Source organism: Lactuca saligna, chromosome 2 (genome assembly GCF_052625555.1).
Source record: "Lactuca saligna cultivar CGN05327 chromosome 2, ASM5262555v1, whole genome shotgun sequence".
Classification (NCBI taxonomy): domain Eukaryota; kingdom Viridiplantae; phylum Streptophyta; class Magnoliopsida; order Asterales; family Asteraceae; genus Lactuca; species Lactuca saligna.
In genome coordinates this window covers 38,500,685-38,520,177 of record NC_136418.1, presented here as the reverse complement: position 1 = coordinate 38,520,177, position 19,493 = coordinate 38,500,685, and positions in this window count along the sequence as shown.

Sequence of the window (19,493 nt, the reverse complement as noted above, 5' to 3'; positions counted from 1 at the left end):
AGTGACGTTCTTCGTGTTAGAATACGCGGTACTCGAGATCCTAATAGTATTTATACATGAAATTGTATTTAAATTAGTGAAATAATCAATTTAAGTGTTAAATAACACTAGTTTTATGTATAAATACTTACAAAAGTCCTTAGAGATGTTTGAAGTTGTTCTTGGGTATCCTTGAAGATATGAATATGTTCTTAGATGAAGTATGAAGATTTGAAGATAATATGGGAAAAACTTATGTAAATGTGAGAAATGAAGTGATTTTTCGATCCTAAAGCTTAAAAAAGGTCGGTACTAGTCTTGAATTGTGTGCCACCACCAAAAAGTGTTAAATAACACTAGTCTTGAATTGTGTGCCACCACCAAAAAGTGAGATTTCGGTCTATCTCTTCAACTGAACTCCTTGTTTTTGGTTTATAAGTCCAAACAAAAAGGGAAGTGTTTTTGGTCCTAATCCCACAAAAATTGCCTAATTTCGATCTATGTTCTCGGTCTCGCAAGGGTTTTCGGTCCGAAGGGTGGACCACTCTCGCATGATTTTGGTTTCCTTTTTGATTCCTATTTGTGTTTTTGGTCCAATTGTTTTACAAATGTATTTTCGGTTTTTGGTTTGGAATTTGATTCCAGTTATCGAAACCCTTTAAGTGTGGTATAAATCACTAATTATATAAATTAAATCTTTAGCTATTTAATTCTTTGATTTATATTTTAACGTGTTTGACTTTTATTGACTGCTTTGACTTTTATTGACTTGAAATAACTAGTTGTCATATTATCCCCCCTCCCCCTCCCCCCCGGTTAAAGGGAACTTCATCCCGAAAGTATTTCTAAAGTGGTACTCATAAACTAGGGAAAATGTGTGGATACTTTTGTTTCATTTGGTCTTCTTGTTCCTAAGTGAATTCAGGTCCTCGCTTTGCGTTCCAGCAGACCTTCACTATTGGTATACGACTTTGCTTAGTTCTCTTGACTTCTGTGTCCATGATTTCTACTAGTTCTTCCACGAAGTTAGGCTTTCATTTATCTCAATCTCATCGAGTGGGATTACAAGAGTTTCGTTAGACAGACACTTATTTAGAAAGGATACTTGAAAAGTGGGATGTATGTTACTATGACAAACTGATTTTTTTTTTTGCTTTGACAGCTCATTCAGTTAACTCAACTAGTGTCAGACTCACTCATGCTATCATTTAGCACAATTTGGAGTCTGTTTGAGTGTTCTTAGCCCAATGCATTCAAGGAATGAGTGTTAGGAAGTACTTGCTAAATCCACGGAACAACAAATCAAACTTAACCTCACCAAAAAGGAGTTCATGGCCACAAGATAGAGTTCATGGCCGTAAACTCTATGTGGGCTGTAAACTCCCCCCCTTATATTCTCATTCCCTTCATTTTATTTCATTATTTCACTTCAAGCCTTAAGAACACTTCCAAACCCTCTCAACTATCATCCCGATCTTCATTCTAAATCTTCAAAAGTTGTAAGTGTTCTTCCTTGATTTGTTGTTACACTTCATCTCCTAGTTACACTCTTTGATTTCATCCATGGAAATCAACTTTTCTTAGATCTTCAAGAAACACCATGAACACCAAGAACACACACTAGTGTTCTTGGCTGAAATCAACCCTTTTAAGCTTCAATATCATAAGTATCCTCTCAATATACTTCATATCTATTAAGAAGCCTTGATTTACACCCTTGAAACATGCAAATCCACAAGAACACCATGAGTTTACGGCCCAAGATCCTTCTTGGCCGTAAACTCCATTTTGTTGCATATTTTGACCTTAAACTCTTCTTAAGTCCAAGCCTTAGACCTTGAAACCTTAATGGATGTTGTAGGATCTTAAAACACACAAGTATGCATGTTTGACCATGAGATTACGGCCTTAAACTCCCGTGGCCGTAAACCCATGGCCGTAAACTCGTGTTAGTGCCATTCAACTTTCCTTTGATCAATCACATGTGATTCAACACTTCATTCCAAGTGTTTCCTAGTCCCTAAAGGTGTTTCCTTGCATTTGGTTGCTTCTAAACACTATATTTATGTCAATATATGCCATTATATGTCATTTAGGATTCATTAAGTCTCAGAACTTCATTCGTGGAACTTCTCATACTTACGCGCACATATTCTTTTGAATCACCCACATCAGGTGAGTTCATACCCTGTAATCAATCTTTTAAACTGTTTTAAATGCTTTTAAGGGCGGGGGGGGGGGGGGGATACAAGTTGAACACAATTGATAATTATGTAATTGTTTGTTAAACATCTTTCAAAAGATTTCTTATGTCTTCAATAAGTAATCAAAACATATCAAAGGCTCTTTTAAGGTTATGTCACATTTTAGTTTAACCAAAACTCCATTTTAAAGTACGAGCAGAACTTAGTAGTAAAATGAGTCTTTTACAACAGTTCAAGTAAAATATTAGTAAACTGTAAGGGGTATAGTTGATAGGTTCAGTTCATACTAGATACAATACACGATAACATAAGAGAACACACAATAAAGAGAAACAGGGAGGAAGATACAATACACGATAACAGAAAGAACATACTAAGATACTATAACAGAAAGAACATACTAAGATGCTATAGCATGGAACACTTACACGATCCAACTATACCAATAATCACTAACACATTGTTCTAAACAAAAGGTGATAACGTAGTGGGTATACATGATCATATAACTTTAATGTGGATTACACGGCCTAGCAACTGGTTTGCTGAAGTCATGTTTGGTTCCCAGAATCTTTTGATAGGGAGAGCATATAGTATGGGAACTAGCCTTCACATTATGACCTTAATAAAACAAATATGTTTTAAGGTAATTAGTATGGAAATGTGTCAATTCATAAGACAACTGAGTACTTATATTTTCCCATTACTTTCATAAAGTGACAGTTCCACTTGAAAGTTAATGCAAACTATTTTCGAGTCAAGATAGTTATAAACTAGGGAAAAACTTACATCTTTTCAAACGACAAACAAAACAGTCGAGTCTAGTACATTCAGTAGAAAGGGACCATAATGCTAACCTTATGATTCCTTAATGTATACATCAAGAGATATATATTAATAATATCTGATAGGTAATAAGACGTGTGCTTTCTGCTTCATTTCCTGTTCCTTGTTTGGTTATTGGCTTAGAGCGGATTCACCCAGCCTATTATCTATTTGATATTAGTTATATATATATATATATATATATATATATATATATATATATATATATATATATGTTTCGTATACATTAAGTCATCATAAGGGGTACCAGGTATGGGTCAGGTCATAGGACACTAAATCAATGCACAGTTTTCTAGTACAAAACATACTTTCCAAATCAGAACTTTTTGTACACAAAACTAGAAATTTATAAGTAAAGGGTTTAATTCGTTTTATTAAACTAGTATAACTTTTTGTCATCCGCCTCATTCCTTGTTCCTTGTTTGGTTGTTGGCTTAGGGCAGATACATACAATTGATTGTTTGTTTACTCTGATTTTTATATAATTTGTACCCATTTAGTACTCAAAGAAAGGATTGTAGAGTCATTTTTACTTATCTTTCATCGAAGTAGGAAATATAGGATTTTCTGGAGGAACAAGCGAACTTTTCTAAAACATAACTTACAATTTACTAAGCTTTCTACAACATACTTACATCACTAAAATCTTATGAACTCACCAGGTTAATTGCTGATAAACTCTTTCAAATAATTTGAGTTCTCAGGAAACTAATAGACATGTACTCACACTGGGAATTCAGAAGATAGAGCAGAATAGCTTCAAGTCTTGTTTTGTTATTTGCTTATGTATTCTATGTTTTGTGAACACACACTTTGTAAACAATTTCTTTGTAATGAAATGGTTGTTTATTTACTTTGATTACTATGATGCATGTTGTGTGATACTAAACATGACGTCCTCCACCCCCGAACGTTTCCGTCGTTCCGTTTTGGGGTTTTACAGTTATTGAGTTCATGTGGTAGTTCGATTTTGTAAGTCACTGGGCCGATTTTAGCAAGAATCTCGAATGGTCTGATGTACCTTGGATTTAGCTTTCCATGTTTACCGAAACGTATCATTCCTTTCCAGGGTGATACCTTTAACATGGCTTGGTCACAAATATGGAACTCCAAGGGTTTTCGTCGTTTGTCCGCATAACTCTTTTGTCGGTCTCTAGCTGCTTTTAATCGTTCTCGAATTTGGACCATCTTTTCTGTTGTTTCTTGAATGATCTTGGGACCGGTGAGAGTGTTTTTAGGTACTTGTATATTTGCTAGTTCCTGTTGGGTTTTAGTATACTACAACATCCTATGGTGCACATACAACCCTAAATGCTTTGGATCAATGTTTTCTCTAATTATACATGCAATATTGTTTCCAAAGCATTAAGCCTACAACTAGCATACAATTGACATAAACAACATAAAATACTAGTTAGGAGTTTACCTCTTTATGTAGCTTGTAGAACTTTTTGTATTTGGCCTTTAAGAACTTAGCACCCCAAGTATGATGCCTCAACTGGTTCACAACACACCTAGGACAAAGGGGAACTTGAGAGAGATGTTGCTAGCTCCAAAATTGGCTCTAATGAACTCCAAGAACTCTAGTGGACGATTTTGGGTGCTAAGGGAGTCCTTTTATAGCGTGGCAAAGTCTAGAGTTACATCCATGCAAAGCCTAATGCCCATGACCTTTCATATTACTTAGGCTACGTGGGTTAAACCTCCATGGACAATCCATGGACTACCATATTGGTTTAGCCCATCCTAAATAACAATTGGCCCACACCATAAGAATCATTGATTTACCAAATCAATCCCCATATATTTAATTAGTTTCTTTTAGTCACATAATTAACTTCAAATTAATTCTTGATCAATACTAATTAAATGATATGATTTCATATCAATATATTAGAATTTATAATATATTAATAAATCATAAGTAACCTATTACTCACGTATCCATCCTATCAAATTGTCCTAGTGATATGCAACCCGAAATGGACCATGCTAATCTTGAGTCAAGTAAATACCAATTATCATGGTTATAGAATTAGCTACTCGGTACCTGCTTGGCTGATTGGGGAGTAGGGAGTAGTCGGGAGTATTCGGGGAGTACTCGGATGCGGTAATTCATGTAGAAATATTTTTAGGAAAATTATATATGTCAAAATCATAAGTTAAAATCATAATTTTATTGAAATATATAACAATATTAGATACATAAAACTAAAATACACACAAATGTCTCACTTCATAAATAATTACTGAAAATTTAAGATATATATATATATATATAGTAATAATCACATGTGTGTGATAAATAATAAATCATTAAGTGTATTATACATATTAATCTTGAAATTCTTGATTTTTTTCTCTTTTTATGACAATTTGACCGAGTTTGACCGATTTTGAGCGAGTTGGCCGAGTTTGATCGAGTAAGCCTGAGTAAGACCGAGTAATAATGAGTAGGCCGAAGTTAGAGAGATTTTGACCGAGTTTGACTTAATCCGTGTTTTTTGCCGAGTTCACATTACTCGCCTCGGTGGAGGGCCGATTCCGAGTAATCACACGAGTAGGCTGAGTTTTGCAACACTACCAATTATAGTTATGGGCTTAGACACCTAATCCAACACTCTCCAACTTGGATAAGTCTAATAACTATTATTGTAAGTACGACTCCAAAATCCAGACTATTAATCGTAGCTCTTAAAAGCCGTTGTCGATAAGAGATCATATATTCCTCCATTCTGGATATCGTATGAACTAAGACATGGATTATAATCATTCTTTGTTCATGGGTTGTTTCGCGATTTCCGATTTATGACGACCAAATAATTAAACAAATCAAATCATTCTAGGCTTGGCCAAGCAATTAGGGTTTTCATCTATCATCGAGGGGCCCACAAATATCGCTTTTATCCCTCTAAGGGTAAAGTAATGGATAAACTTCGATTCAAATGCTTGCTTGTACTTACTCATCAAATCACACACAACAATATGTTTTATAACACCAAGTTACCGGCGCGTTTACATATGTCAATGTGCAATCGACTTGCAAACTACAACTCACATGTCTTGGATTCAAGAATATAAGATATTATCATCTCACAATCACTTGTGATAAAACCCATGAAGTGATTCAGATGAGCATGGATTTAATCCAATACTTGAATCATATTCCAGAAGTACTCATGAACACTACAGCAAACTTATGCTATGTATAAACGCCTTTAGACAATCTACAAACCCATTCATGATAGTCTAGCCTAAATACCTACTTCCAAAGTATGACCGGCCGTGGATAGTTTGAATAATCTTATTATTCGGGTAGTCAAAACATGCTAAATGAAACACAAGAATAATTAAATACAATATGGTCTCAAAACTTATGAATATAAATAAAACACCTTTTATTTAATCACCATATTGATTACTCATTATTCATTGTATAATGTTTCGACTAATCAACTTAGTACTTGAATTTAAAACAATAGTTGTCCCATGCTCCAAGCATGCACACTATGTTTATCTATGGTTCTTACTTTGTGAAATAGATCAATTGAAAACATCCTTAATGAAACTTATTTCACAATTCCAAATCTTTATTGTAAATGTACGAATACCAATTCTTGCCATTTACTGTAATCTGTTAGATTCTAAACTTATATGAAATGATCCTCTTGTAATGACTATGCAAAAAAGTCAAAGAGACATGGTAACAGACATTACAAAGTATTCCAATGGAGAGAAATTCCATGGAAACGAAGTCTCACATTCAAAGTACATTCATTTGAACATCCTTCTTGCATTAAGCTTTATAATATTACATAGATTTAATGAATAACTTCCACCTATGAAAACATTTCCATATTCCCATTTTGATTATCACTTCTGAACAATAGTTGCCTCTTTTCAGAATATGTCAATATGGTCCTTCCAAAATTTACAATATACTTCCAACAATTTTGAGCAATCAATATTTGGTAAACCTCAGATTGTCCTCAACAATTGCTTAATCATTTTAGTCATATACAGTTCTAGTCCTTTTCCCTCTTAATTCCCTAGGAATTAGAAAAAATGGAATACTTAAATATTATAGCATATGCAATCGATCCTATACCCGAAACATATGGGATACGATTCATAATGTCTTACATAAAGACGTGATACTCTACCAGTCTCTTGCTACAATATTTCCACATATAGAATTTCCTTATGTCGAACCATTTCAACATAACATCCATATATTTTCTTGACTAAATTTGATTAAAATCTCGATCTAAGCTTCTGGATTTGAAATGAAGTATGAATTCCCATCCCTTAATTATAGCAAAACAACTTTTCAAACACTGGAACTGTGTAATTTGAAACTTTTGTTTTCTATAATTAAAATTGCTAACTTGCAACACTTACCATAATAATTACACTCCCATTAGCATAATAATCATATTCTTATTTTCATAACACTTATGCTCACACTAGCTTTGACATGTACCTAGAAATCAGCTGGACCTCTAGAAATCAATACTTATTGACTTTCAATACTAAAGTTCAGATTTCTACTACGAGATGCCTCGATATGAATTTATCTAGGATTCTCAAACTCATACACCTCTCCTTAGATAGCTCACATGTGTGTCTCAACAATTTTAGAACTTACAACAATAAGTCTCAAATGTTTAGACCTTTTGCGTTTCTCACAATTCGAACTATGAAGAGGGATGTTGTAATTATAATCGAATTTGAGAATGCAAATATCACAATTTCTATCTCTTTAAATTCTACTTAGTGAGAGCGTTTCCTCACAATAATTTTCATGAATCGGAGAGAAACCTTATGACACTTAGATTTTATATGTATGTGTTCCTATCCATGTGAATTTGTCAAAACCACGACCACAAGACAAGGTTAGTGAAAAATCCAAACTTATATGGATTGAACTTGTTCAATCTTAATTTCTTGCCACCCGGCAGCATGAGGGCCTACCATTGGTTCCAGGTTGTTATGAATCCAGTTGAGAACTCTCAGAACTCACATGCATAGTCAACTTTAACTGGACTGGCCACAGAAACAAGAATATATCAACACGATAGGTTATAAACCTCAAGTCGTGAGCTAGTGATTAACAAAAAGTTTATTCTTGATTAGTACTTGAAACTTTTCAAGACCACTTAAGACTCCCACTGACCTCTTGACATATAACATTCTCTTGTCCTAGACAAACAAATATTCAAGAGTTAGTGCGGATTCTTATCAAGACAAACACACAATTGGTCTTAGTTGGTCTTTGTCTTATCCAAGACATAACAACTTACCAATTTAAAATGTACAAGAGTGGAAAACATTTTACTCTACATTTGACAAGTGTTATAAACCTTCCTTAAGATTATGTCACTCAAGTTACAATCTTGGAGTTCGACTCTAAGACTTGATTTTGGAACGAAGTAGGATTCACCTTTTTGATTTAACCATTTCAACAATTCATGATTCCTCTTCTTAGTCACACAAACGCATTAAGATTTCCTTAGATAATCAATTGTGATATGGTTTCATAATCACTAAGATAATCATAAAAAACGATACTAAAGTACTCTCCCTTCTTTTCTGATTGGAGAAACTTTACCTTTCTGCCTAGTTTGATTATTCTTATTCGTTCTACCATACATTGAAACTTTTCTAATGGTTCAGAATTATAGTTAATCTTGTAAGTATAACCATATTTACTAAACTTTAGTAAATCATTACAAATAGTCTTACCGTTCTTTGTGGTGGACTTGATCAGCACACAACCGAGTACTCCCGATCTCCTAGTCCTTCACTTGACTCACATATACATGTGAAAAAGGAATTAGTCTCAATTTACCAAAGATGAAGTTCTCATTCATCACACAATACAAGTTGCATGATTACAAGTTTCTATCCAACTAAAACTTGGGTGATGAGAATCTATTGTTATCTGGTAAATTATGACACTACCACAAATGACAGAATCAAATATATTTTCCAATATTGCTATCAATAGAAACATATAAGCAAATTTTTTTCACAAATTCCATTATAAGGAAAGTTTTTCTTTATTTATAGAAGTGCGAAAAACTTTCCCTTACAATGCAAATTCAAGTAAAAACTATGTTGTTATCTATTCCTAATCAATCTATCATAACTCTTAAGCAGCAACTCACAAATTTGATCATCAAACCATGCGATTGAAATCCATCTTCACGATCAGAATCAACATACTCTTCCTTTAAGCTTCCTTTGATTCTATAAAACATCAAAATGTAGTTACATTATGTTATGTATTAAGAATCTCCAAATAGGAACTTAATAGAGTTAGACAGTGGACTTAGCTAAAGTAGAGTCAAACATTTTGACTTTACCATCTCTTAGATCTCTAAGGTAATCAGGGCAGATTCGCTTCCAAGGTCCCTTTTCTTAGAAATAGAAACAAATGGCTTCTTTCGCATCGACACACGAGATAATTCCCGAACCAGCCTTTCTCTTAACTTCAAACTTTTTGACTTTAGCCAATTTGTCTCTCCTAGGAGAAGAAATCATTTTCAGATTGTCACTGTTGTCCATGGAAACTTGGGAAGTAAATCTTCCAATTAAATTTGCTTTACCAGTGCACCAAATCATTATTGATTCAGTAGCAACAAGCAAATATGTTAGATCAATATGGGTCATTTTGTGGTCTGTCATATGGTAGTCCATAATGAACCCACCATATGACTCAGGGAGTGATTGAAGAACCCAATCAACAGCTAGCTTCCTTGAGACTTCGACACCCAACTCTCCCAACCTGTCAATATGTAGCTTCATTTCCAAGATGTAAGCACATACATAATTTAAATCTTTTTTTTACTTGCCAGTAGGGCTTCAATTACCTTGAACTTTTCAAATCTTTTAACATGTGGGTTAGGGAGAATAATTGGAGGAGGTGGAGGAAGTGAAGTATAATATCCAGTCCCACTAATGCAAGATAAAGGGATTAATCTTTCACCTTGATCACTATGTGGGATAGCATCTTCATTAGGAAAGCTTTTTCCAAAAGAATAAGGAAGACCATAGTTGTCAGAACTAGACATTTATTTGGGAGAAATTCAAGTTAGCTGATTTAAGTCCTTAATTGAACACCTAAACTGAATATATTAAGGCTTGGACCCAACACAATATTTTACAATTTGGAAGAGGGATGTCGTAATCCAATTGCCAAATATTTGAAGGTAGGTAAATGATGATTTACCAATTTCCACCATGAAAAATGAAATTGATTATTAAGTTTTAATTGAATTGAAATTCCTAGATCTTTTGACATTCACTCAACTTTTCAATGGCATGTTTATATCTCTATTGTGCCCTTTAAATTTATGACTGGGATGTCAAGGATCACAAACAAGGTGTGAATAGCCATGCAAATTAGCTTGGTACACATAATGTTACAGATCACCTAATTAACGTGTCGGTTAACCACACATGCTCCATTGATCTATGATTAACATTAAGCTACCCATTGCCACATACTGTCCTTTGGTTAACCACAATGTGTAAAGTGCAATTTCATGGGTTAGGACCAAATTCACATTTTTACGAAGTAACTAAGATTGAGAATTTATAAGTGTTTAGTTACTTGGTATTTTCATTATACTTTCAATGAGAATGACTGTCCTATCCTACCCGTTCGGCTAACGACCCTCCACCAGTCACGAAAGCGGTTGGTGAGAGTGGACACCCATTAAAACCACCATTTTATGGGCAGTAACCTTATACCCCCTTATAGACCGACTTCGTAAATGAGGCCTACTAATAGTAAGACCGACCTTTTACTTATATGTGTGTGTGTGTATATATATATATATATATATATATATATATATATATATATATATATGTAATATTAAGCTTTTAATATTATAATAGTATAAGGATGTATTTTATACTTTTAAAATACTAAGTGGTTTAATCTTTTAATTAAACTATACTCTTAATTTAATTAAACTTAAACCATGTCATTATGGCATTGTTAATTCTCTTTTAATTAAACACTTTAATTAACTATTAATAAAGTCCATAAAGATGTAATATGAATTATTCAAAACATCAAGATGCTAAAATAAAATTAAAACTATTTAATTTATTATTAAGTTATGAACCCATGAGTTACACTTTTGAAATCTTTTCAAATAACTTTAGTTTTAGAATTCAATGTCTCGTAAAAAAACTTTTCAAATTCCAAACTTGAGAACAAGTTTTGTAACTCTTGAAAACTTTTAGAATTCCATAAAAGAGACTTTTGAAGTTCCATAACTTGAAGGAAAGTTATGAAACTCTTCAAAGCCATTTATAACAAATTTTGTAACATTTGAAGACTCTTGGAATTCATAACTTCAAGAGTTAATAAATGAGACTTTTCACATCCATAACTTATGGAAGTTTCAAAACTCTTAATATTATAACTTTTAAAAAAGACTTTTGAGTTACAAAATTTTATTACAAAATTTGTAACTCCTTAAAAACATTTAGATCAAACTTTTAAAACAAATAAAATAATCATATCATTCTATCTTTTAATAAATTGACCTAATTCAACTCTTGTAGTAAAATGACTCAAATTTTACAAATAATTAGTTTTTCATAAAATCAAGTAATTATCTTAAAATTTGACAAACTTTATGTTTTTTTTTCAACATTGATAATCAAACATTTGCATCAATATAACAGAAAACAACCCATGGATCTGATACCACTGTCTGGTTTAATATACTACAACATCCTCTGGTGTACATACAACCCTAAACGTTTTGGATCTATGTTTTTTCTAATTATACATGCAATATTGTTTCCGAAGCATTAAGCCTACAACTAGCATACAATTAACATAAAGAACATAAATACTAGTTAGGAGTTTACTTCTTTTTGTAGCTTTTAGAACTTATTGTATTTGGCCTTTAAGAAGTTAGCACCCCAAGTGTGATGCCTCAACCGGTTCACAACACACCTAGGACAAAGCAGAACATAAGAGAGATGTTGTTAGCTCCAAAATTGGCTCTAATGAACTCCAAGAACTCTAGTGACCGATTTTGGGTGCTAATGTTGTCCTTTTATAGTGTGGCAAAGTCTAGGGTTACATCCATGCAAACCCTAATGCACATGATCTTTCATATTACTTAGGCTGCATGGGTGAAACCTCTATGGACTATCCATGGACTACATATTGGTTTAGCCCATCCTAAATAACAATTGGCCCATACTATAAGAATCATTGATTTACTAAATCAAACCCGATATATTTAATTAGTCTCTTTTGATCACATAATTAATTTCAAATTAATTCTTGATCAATACTAATTAAATAATATGATTTCATATTAACATGTTAGAACTTATAATATATTAATGAATCATAAGTAACCTCTTACTCAAGTGTCCATCCTATCTAATTGTCCTGGTGATATGCAACTCAAAATGGACTATGCTACTCTTGGGTCAAGTACATAGCAATTATATTTATTGGCTTAGACACCTAACCTAACAGTTGTGTATCACCCACTTCAGCCTAGCACAGAGGGGATCTGCACTTACGGCCATAGAGAGCTTCAAATAGAGCAACTTTGCTGCTAGTGTGATAGCTGTTGTTGTATGAGAATTCGATGAGTGGTAAATAGGTATCCCAAGCTTTACCAAAATCTATCACACAAGCTCTCAACATATCTTTTGGCGTCTGAATGGTCCTCTCGCTTTGCCCACCAGTCTGGGGATGGTACGTTCTACTCATGTCGAGTTTAGTAACCAAGGATTTTTGTAGTGATTTCCAAAACCGTGAGGTAAATCTACCATCTCTATCAGATATAACGGATATTGGCACACCATGCAATCGTACTATCTCTTTAATAGACGTCCTGGTTAACTTCTCTGTATTGTTGGTTTCTTTTATTGGCAGGAAGAGCATGGATTTGGTTAATCTGTCGATGATTACGCAAATGGTGCCATAACCACCCGTTATCTTGGGCAGCTTGGTTATGAAATCCATAGTTATCTGCTCACACTTCAATTCGGGTATGTCTGGTTGTTGTAGCAAACCCGAACGCTTCTGGTATTCTACTTTGACTTTGGCGCAAATCAGGCACTTGTCCACATAAGTAGCGATTTCTACTTTCATATTCTGCTACCAACAAAGTTTCTTGAGGTCCAGGCACATCTTGTCTGAACTAGGATGAACGGAGTATCTGGTCTTGTAAGCTTCATGCATGAAAATGTATCTGTATCCACCAAATTTCGATATCCAGATTCGATCCATAAGGTAGAAAGCTCCGTCATCCTTGGCTTCTATGTTTTTTATCCATTCCCCTTAAGGCTTCACCTACCACATTCTCGGGTTTCAAGGCTTCCAGCTGAGTGTCTTTGATTTGCATGGATAGGTATGAATGGATGGTCTTAGTTAAAGACTTTACTCGGTGACCTGAGTACTCTTTTAGACTAAGGGCATCTGGTACTACATTGGCTTTGCCAAGATGATAGCAAATATCGCATTCGTAATCATTGAGTTGTTCTACCCATCTTCATTGCCTCATGTTAAACTCTTTTTGATTAAAGATGTGTTGGATGCTTTTGTGGTCCGTGAAGACTGTGTACTTTGTACCATGAAGGTAATGCCTCCAGATCTTTAGAGCAAAAAACTACTACTCCCAATTCGAGGTTGTGCATGGTATAATTGACATCGTGGTTCTTAAGCTGTCTTGAAGCATAGGATATGACCTTTCCTCATTGCATAAGAATGCAACCTAGCCCTTGATTGGAACATCACAGTAAACTACAAAATCTTTCGTACCTTCTAGGAGGGACAAGATCGGAGTGCTATAGAGGTCTCACATTAGTGTTTAGAAAGCCGTTTCTTGTTTCTCCTCCCAATTGAAGGTTACACCCTTCTGAGTCAAGGTGGTGAGTGGCTTTGCGATCTTAGAGAAGTTTTGAAGGAACCTTTTGTAGTAACCAACGAGCCCTAAGAATTGATGAATTTTAGTTGGAGTTCTTGGTGTCACCCAGTTTTTGATTGCTTTGATTTTAGAAGGATCTATGTGAATTCTTTGCTCGCTAACCACGTGACCTAGGAATTCCACCTTTCGAATCCAAAATTCGTATTTCGAGAACTTCACATACAACTTCTCCACCCTTAATGTTTCTAAGATTTTTTCGCAAGTGTTGGCTGTATTCTTCCTTACTTCGAGAGGAGACTAGTATGCTGTCGATGAAAACTATTAGTAATTTGTCTAAGTAAGGTCGACAAACACGGTTCATTAGGTACATGAACACTGCGGGTGCATTTTTTAAACCGAAGGGCATTACTATAAATTCATAGTGACCGCAGCGGGTTCTGAAAGCGGTCTTAGGAATATCTTCTTTATCGACTCGCAACTGATGGTATCCGAATCTTAGGTCAATCTTCAAGAAATGACTTGCTCCTTGTAGTTGGCTGAAGAGGTTGTCGATTCGAGGTAAAGGGTATCAGTTTTTGATGGTGAGATTGGTTAATTCTCGATAATCGATGCACATGCGGAATGATCCATCCTTCTTCTTCACGAACAAGACCTATGCTCCCCAAGGAGAGAACCTCGGTTTGATGAATCCTTTGTTTGGCAGTTCGTTTACTTGACTGGATAGTTCCTGCATGTCGGCCGGTGCTAAACGGTATGGATATTTGGCTACGGGGGTAGCTCCGGGAATCAAGTCGGTTCTAAACTCAACTTGGCGTGCGGGGGTACTCCTGGGATATCTTTGGGAAATATGTTGGGGAAATTACAAACTTCGAGGATATCCTTGATATCTTTCACTTCTTGTTTCTTATCTACCATGTGAGCTAAGAAATTGCAGTATTCTTTGTGAAGGCTTGTGCCAGGTTTTTCACCATAAATGATGAGGGTTTCATGATTGGTTAGATTAAGGAGAATGAATTTTTTGTAACATAGGATATCAGCACGGTGAGGACTTAGCTAATAAATGCCAACGATGACATCGAAGCATTTTATTGTGACTGACATCAGGTTGATTTGGAAAGAGTAGTTGTTTAGAGTGAGGGTATATCCTATGTATATATTGTTAGTGTTCTTTGCCTTACCATTTTCCGTTTCTACGGTAAATGTGTCTTTTAGGGATTGGGGATTTTGTTTAAGTAAGTGTTCAAACTTGTGGCTCACAAAACTTCTCTCTGCACCCCTATCGAAAAGTATGCATGCATAAGGATTATCGAGAAGGAACATACTGGTCACTACGGTAGGATCAGTCATGGCCTCTTCCTATACCATCATTAAAACGCTCCACGTGCCAAGTTTGACCTCATCCATAGCAAGCCTATCTCACTCCAACATATGTGGATTGAGTGGTTGGTTGTGTTGGTGTCATACAAAAATACGCAGTGTGGCCCTTCCTGTTGCAATTTTTGCAATACATTTCTCGACAGGCTCCGGTGTGATGAAAGTTACATTTATCGCATTTTGGAAGGGTGTCTACATATCGTTTGGCTAGGGATGGAGCGGTAGGAATAGTAGCAGCATGGACTGCCACAATTTGTTGATTCTTTGTGGGTTCCTATGTCGACTGCCCCTTTCTCTTGTTCCAGAATTTCTTTTTGTTATCATAAAGCCTTGGCGGACTCCATGATCCACCAGTGTCTGTGCCAGACGCTTGGCACTGTCAAAAGTAAGTGGGTTCGCAGCTATCACGTTTCCCAGAATCTGATGAGATAGTCCCCGGATGTACCGTTCAAATTTCTTACTTTCTAGGGGTAACCATCCTGGGACATAACACTGCTAGATCGCTAAATCTAGCAGTGTAAGCTGTGATATCAGAGTCCTTCATCGTCATGTTCCAGAGTTCTTGCTCTAGCTTTTGTACCTCGTCCCTTGGGTAGTATTCTTCTATCATCATGACCTATAAGTCTACACAGCTCATGGCATTGGCTACTGTGAGAGTCAACGATTTGACATAGTCATTCCACCATGTAAGGTCCCTGTAAGAGAAAGTGCAAGCTACAATTTGACCTTGCTAACCTCAGGGCACAAATAGATTTCAAACACTGATTCTGTCTTTTCGAACCAACATGTTAGAGTAATGACACCTCTAGTTCCATCAAAAGATTTTGGTTTAGTATTCGTGAAGTCTTTATAAGAACACTCTCTTGGATGTCTGTAGCTTTCTTCGTGGTTAGAATTGTTAGCACCACTACCTGCTCCACTAGCACCGCTTGCATTAATTGTTCTCATGGTTGCTACCACGACGGCTGTTACTGCTGCCTGGAAAACAACAGGGTCATATTGTGGAGGTGGTGGCGGTGATGGAGTTTTTGGGGTGTTTTTTTTGTTCCGGTTTGACTTATTTGGTAGCATTTTTATTCCATAAGGTTTAAAGATGTATTGAATAAGAACATCTTAATTACATGCTTGTTTATGTCAACTGTGCAAAATGACAGTATGAAAAATACATAAAGAGCCAAATTCTATAGTTCTGTAGTATCATAAAATACTCCTATAGTATTTTAAACTTTATGTTTGGTTCTAGAGTTTCCTTTTACGGCGTGTTGGTAAGTTTTAGAGTTGTTGTTCACAACAATCATTCCCAAACACATGTTGGCCGTATCTTGAATAAATATAGTTGATCAAGCTATATTTATCCCAAATATGATTACATAACTATCCAGGCTTAACCGTAGTGTCCAACCTATCTAAATACTTTTATATGGTTCCTATTATGATGTTGTTTGTAGTATGTATGCATGATACTTTTATAAAAATATTATTATATTTTAAACGTATATTTCTTAGTCAGAGTGTTTTAGCCCCATTGTGTTTATAGTTGTATATCTTTGGTGGCTTGATATACTTAGTTCATAATAAACAATGCTCGGATACCAATCTGTCACACCTCCGAACCGATGAACGATGGAAACGTCCGGGGGCGGATGACATCATGTACAATATCATAACAATTGTATAATAGAGATCAAAGTAAGCACAACCATGATAAGTATAATTGATAAAGTTACATGGTTTGTATGTATTACATGTTTCAAAAATCAATTACAATATGATGATCTAAGACTTGGCTAATGATTTAATGTCTCATCTTCAAAAGCCTGTTGTTACTTGTCTTATTGGTTCCCTGAGAATACAAGTAGTTTTGAAAAAAAGTGTCAACATTAAAGTTGGCGAGTTTATGAGCATTTGTAAGAGAAACTGTTGTTTTTCCTTGTAATGTGTATGACTCAGATGTAAGAAAATACAATATTTTCTATTATATGTAATGTAATATTTGTTCCTTGAAAATGATAGTGTTTTCTTCCAGAAAATCCAATATTTTATTTAAAATGAAATGTAGTATTAAATGTAGGGATGAGCAAAAGGACCGAACCGGCCCGAACCGGACCGGAACCGGGAACTGCCTTCGGCCAAAATCAAGAACCGAACCGGCCCGACGGTTCTATCGGTCCGGTTCTACCGGTTCTTGTTGTGTCTTCAAATGTTGGAACCGGTCCTTGAAAAATAGCATCATACGGTTCCGGTTTTTTCCGGTTCTACCGGTTTTTTCCGGTTCTATCGGTTTCGGTTCCTACCGGTTCCCAGTTCCAAAAATCTACAAAAATAACGTCCCGGTCCCGGCCCGACCGGTTCCATCGGGTTCCGGTACCGGTGCTGGTTCCGGTTCCGGCCGGTTCCCTGGTCCATTTCCTCATCCCTAATTAAATGTTAAAAGACTGAGATGTACAAGTGTTTTCTATACTTAGAATAGTAACCTTTAGTTTTATACATATATAAAACCATGAAAATGTATGTTTCAAGAAAGGTAAGTTGTATTGTACTGGGAAAATGTTATGTAATTGTATCTGTATAAAACATTTTATATGTACTATGACATCCCCATTTTCAAGTCCAGAAAAGACCGATTTTGTTTATGCTTTATAAAAATCAGAGTACCTCTTTTAATAAAAATGTTGCGTAATTTGTTCCCAATAAAACATGATAAATACATTATCAAAGTATTTCCGAAGAAAAGTATTTTTATTCATTTTAAAACATTTGGGATGTCATCGTCAAAATAGAAACATAAGCATAAATAGAACATACATTCATTATCACTAGTTGTTTATATCTCCTTAATCTCTCAGTGTAATGTGACTTCATATCAACACCTGTGATATAAATAAACTAAGTAGGTCAGGTTGGGAAACCTAGTGAGTACATAGGGTTTTCAACCCACAATAATATAATTATTATGTTTAAACATCAAACAATCAAGCCAATTACCTATCCCCATTATCTTCTTTACTCTTAAGGATCTACCCTAAGAATCAACTATTCCACGTTCATTTATTCCTAAGGAATCAACACGAAATCCATCGTTACCACGGTTTACACAATAGGCACTAAGTCTACATAGTCGCCAGGGATTAGGCACCAAGTCTGCATGCTCACCAGGGTTTAGGCGTCAAGTATGCATGATCGTCAAGGTTTAGGAACTAAGTTTGCATAGTCACAAGGGTTTAGGCATCAAGTATGCATGATCGCCAAGGTTTAGGCACTAAGTCTGTATAGTCACCAGGATTTAGGCATCAAGTGTGCATGATCGCCAAAGTTTAGAGTACACCGGGTGAACACATCGTTTAAACCACCTACAGGTTGCGAGTCTTCTAGTGTTCCATTGGACTGTCTAAAATAGTCCGTGGTTGTCATCAATCCTCTGCTAGATGACGGGGCTAACATTTGGGAACAAGGCTTCTCACATCGTCCACCTCTCACCCTTACCTCATGGTCTATATCACCTCTCAACTTATCATCCAACTCATATTTCATCTACCTATGTTTTACCGAACATATTCTGTAGATATAAATACATATACAATTTAAATCATATAAAACTTGTATAAAATCGTTCCTCCAACATAGATAGCAATTATACAGATAATATGCACACATAACACATAGTTTTTATAAAATAGTTCATATATATGTGTAAGATGAAAGGGACCATGCACTCACTTCATAAGGTCATGACTGGATACTCGGACAACGCGTCGTTTACTTTAAAATAATTTCCTTCAACGAAACCTAGTATTATTACAACTAGAAGAGTAGGGACCAAGTTTTATCCATATTTTTAACATACGAGTTCTACTCTCGACAATCTTTATATCCGTGCATAGGTAAAAACAAGATCTAAAACTTTCATTTAGAATCTGTCGGCTAATTCTCGACCGATCTTAAATTTAACAATAGGAGGAAATTATACTCTTAAATGTCTGTGTAAAAGTTATAACTTTTACATACAGACTCCATTTTCATCTATCTTTTTAATGTTTAGTTCCTGTTAATGAGATCTTCAACTCTCATTTAAGCCGCGTATGCCAAACCCGCTCGAACTAAAATTCAAGTTTCGGGTCGTGCACTGCTATGCCAAGTGTTAGAAAATTCATAACTTCGTCATACGAAG